This window comes from Canis lupus, chromosome 11 (assembly GCF_003254725.2).
Source record: "Canis lupus dingo isolate Sandy chromosome 11, ASM325472v2, whole genome shotgun sequence".
NCBI lineage: Eukaryota > Metazoa > Chordata > Mammalia > Carnivora > Canidae > Canis > Canis lupus.
The window spans coordinates 67,635,950-67,640,124 of NC_064253.1; the positions used below are offsets into that span (position 1 = coordinate 67,635,950).

General features: G+C 37.1%; 1 pseudogene; it reads left to right on the forward strand.

The window, feature by feature from the left end:
* The first annotated feature begins 2,097 nt into the window (after nt 1-2,097).
* On the forward strand, nt 2,098-2,551 carry LOC112649740 (40S ribosomal protein S23-like; annotated as a pseudogene).
* The last annotated feature ends 1,624 nt before the right edge of the window (nt 2,552-4,175 follow it).

Consider the following 4,175-nt stretch of genomic DNA (forward strand, 5'->3'; position numbering starts at 1 on the left):
TGATGGAAATGCTTTCTATCTTGACGGGAGCGTGGGTTACACTAATCAAAATCAACACTTAAAATAAGTACATTTTAATATATGTCATTTATACACAAATTATTTTTTATTTAAATCAATAAAATTGATTTAAAAGAAACAATTCTCAGTCTTTGATAGATCAAAGAAGGAAATAGAGGAACTGAATAATATATTTAATTATGATAGATGAGAGAGAGAAAAATGAATAGAATATTCTATGCATATATTATTCTCAGAACAGTCTTTAAATTGATGCTCTCATAGGTTACCAAGAAAAAATTTAATCCTATAGAAGTAGGATTTCATTGATACATTCACATACTGCAATGCAATAAATAAGAAATGGATTGCAAAATAATAAATAAACATCACTTGGAAAATTAAAAATGCCCTCATAAATAAAGCTTAAGTCAAAAACAAAATAACATTGCAACTACAGGCTGGAAAATAATTATGATAACATTGTATCAAACTTATGAGATGCTAAGGTAATGCTCAGAGGATAATTCATAATTTTTAATGTTATTTACTATGAAACAAAGAAGAATCAAAATAAATGATCTGAACATTTCAGGAGGTAAAAAAGGAAAATGTACTGGATTTTCCAAAAGAAAAAGAAAACAGTTAATAAGGTTAAAGTTGATGAATTGAAAAAAAAAAAAAAAGAAAGAAAACCAATAATTAATGAAGTCTACATTTGAGTTTAAAAAAATAGTAACAAGACAAAATTCTGGCAAAACTAATTAAGAAAGAGAGAGAGATAAGAAAGAAAAGCTAAATTAACATTATTTGGGTAATGTCAATGAAACTGGCAAGGCAAGGACATCCAGAAATTCTCTGCTTCATAGAAGCAATGAGAAAACTGGCAAAAGTGGTCAGAATCAACTTTTTCAGAACTCTGGAATTTCACCAAAGTCTTGCAGTTATGTGGGAAGTGTTTGAGAAAAAGAGCTGGATCCCAGTAAGAACAGAAAACTTTGTGGTTATTTTAATTACTTTGATCTTCCATTCTCCAGCTCTGCAGTAGTCTTGAAAACTAACGTCTGCCTTTGGGGTGAAAACCAATAGCCTGCTGGCTAATAAATGGAGCAGAACAGTACTATACCTTCTTCAAAGCCTTATTCCTAGTCACTTTTCATGATCTGATCCATCTGATGAGTCCTTGGAAGACTCCATGTTCAATGCTATTTTGACCTGATTCAATGCTTGCCCAGTGCAAGAAACCTCTTCTCTAGAGGCATTTGTCGAAAACAATTACAGGCAATTTTTTAACTTCCTGGCTCCCTGAGGTGGTAGAAAATAACTGGACTAAACAAGAGATAAAACAAAAAAGCTTAGTAAAAGATTTTGGGGAATAAGATATGCATTGGGCTTTGAAAAAGTCTCTGACATTACATTAAAATTTCAGCTGTCTTTTTTTTTTTTCCTTCAGAAATTCACAAGCTGATCCTAAAATTCACATGAAAATACAAGGGACAAAGAATAGCCAAAATAATCCTAATCTCTAATTTTTTTTAAAGATTTTATTTATTTATTCATGAGAGACACAGGCAGAGGGAGGAGCAGGCTCTCTGCTGGAAGCCTGATGTCAAACTCAATCCCAGGAACCTACGATCACCGCCTGAACCAAAGGCAGATGCTCAGTCACTGAGCCACCCAGGTGCCCCTAGATCTACTTCACTAAGTGGATCAAAGGTAAAACACAGACTGAAATTATAAAACTCTTTGGAGAAAACTAAGTTTCAATTGCTGTGATTTTTAAAAAAGATTTTATTTATTTATTAATGAGAGACAGAGAGAGAGAGGCAGAGACACAGGCAGAGGGAAAAGCAGGTTCCATGCAGGGAGCCTGATGTGGAACTCGATCCTGGGACTCCAGGATTATGCCCCGGGCCGAAGGCAGGCACTAAACCACTGAGCCACCCAAGGATCCCCAGTTGCTGCGATTTTTAAGTAAGCATTATTTTCTCAGATATAACATCTGAAACTCAAGCAACTGAAGAGGAAAAATAGATAAATTCCATTTAATCGAAATTTAAAACTTCCTCTTTCACTCAGACCCATGGTGCTGGCAGGATGGACAAGTGTCAAGGTATTTGTACTGGCAGGAAGCTCTGTGGCCACTGACAAGAGCAGACGTGGCATGATAAACAGAACAAGAAAGCTTATTTGGATACAGCCCGAAGGCCAGCCCTTTCGGAGGCACTTCCCATACAAAGGGAATTGTGCTGGGAAAAGTAGGGTAGAAGCCAAACAGACAAATTCTGCCATCAGGAAGTGTGTCAGGGTCCAGCTGATCAAAAGTGGAGGAAAAAATCACAGCCTTTGTACCCAATGATGGTTGTCTGAATTTTAGTGAGGAAAATGATGGAAGTTCTGATTGCTGGATTTGATTGCAAAGGTCATGCTGTCGGTAACATTCCTGTTGTTCATTTTAAGGTTGTTGAAATAGCCAATGTCTCTCTTGGCCTTGGACAAAGGCAAGAAGGAAAGACCAAGAACAGAAGTTTTGATGGTGAAAACACAATAGTAATAAATTTTCATATACCAAAAAAACATTTAAACTAATATGCTTCAAAAGACACTATCAAGTGAAAGGAAATAAAGGGGAAAGGAGAAAAAATAAGTGGGAAATATCAGAAAGGGAGACAGAACATGAAAGACTCCTAACTCTGGGAAATGAACTAGGGGTGGTGGGTGGGGAGGTGGGTGGGGGGAGGGGGTGACTGGGTGGCAGGCACTGAGGTGGGCACTTGACGGGATGAGCACTGGGTGTTATTCTGTATGTTGGCAAATTGAACACCAATAAAAATAAATGTATTAACAACAAAAAAGACACTATCAAGAAATTGAAGGGGCACCTGGGTGACTCAGTGGTTGAGCATCTGCTTTCAGTTCTGGGCGTGATGTCGTGGTTCTGGGATCAAGTACCACATCGGATTCCCCGCTCGGAGCCTGCTTCTCCCTCTCCCTGTTTCTCTGCCTCTCTGTGTGTGTGTCTCTCATGAATGAATATATACAATCTTTAAAAAAAAATAAAGAAATTGAAAAGGCAACCCGCAAGATAGAAGAACATATTTGCAAATCATATGATAATTGTTTATCTGATAACTGACTTGTATCCAGAATATATAAAGAGCGTCTACAACTTAACAACAAAAAGACAGGAATACCTGGTTGGGGGAGCATGCAACTCTTGATCTCAGGTTGTGAGTTCAAGCCCCACACTAAGTATAGAGATAACTTAAAAAAAATGATAGGGGCTCCTGGGTGGCTCAGTTGGGTAAGCATCTGCCTTTAGCTCAGGTTATGATCCCAAGGTCCTGGGATCAAGTCCTGCATTGGGATCCCTGCTCAGTGGGGAGCCTGCTTCTCCCTATACCTCTGTCTCTCCCTTGCTTGTCTCTCTCCCTGTCAAATAAAATCTTTAAAGATAATAATAGACTTTAAAATAATAAAAAATGAATAATCAAATTTAATACAACCCAATAGGCAAAGGATGTGAGTAGGCATGTGAGTAGTTTTAGGGAACTATAAATAAAAACCATAATGATACCACTCCACATCTATGGATGACCATAAAATAGAAGATAGAAAATAAAAGGTGTTAGCAAAAAAAAAAAAAAGTGTTAGCAAGGATGTGGAGAAGTTGGAACTCTCATACATCACTGCAAGTAATGTATAATGGTAAAGCCATTTTAAAAACCAGTTCGGTGTTCCTCAAAAGGATAAATGTAGAGTTACCGTATGACCCAGCAATTCCACCTCTATGTGTGTGCCCAAGAGAATTGAAAACATGTGTTTACACACAAAAAAACCTGTACATGAATGTTCAGCATTATTCATACTAGACAGAAAATGGAAACAACCCAAACACTCATCAAGGATTAGTATTATTCAGTCATGAAAAGGAATAAAATATGGATACATTTTACAATATGGATGAATCTTCAAAATATAATGCTAAATGAAAGAAGCCAAACATGAAAGACTACATAATATGTGATCCCATTTATATGAACTGTCCAGAATTGACAAATCTGTAGAGGCGGAAAGTGTATCAGTGTTGTCCAGGGGCTGAGGGGAACAGGGTAGTGGGGAGTGACAGCTTAATGGGGGCTAGATCTCTTTTTGGAGTGATGAAAATATTCTGG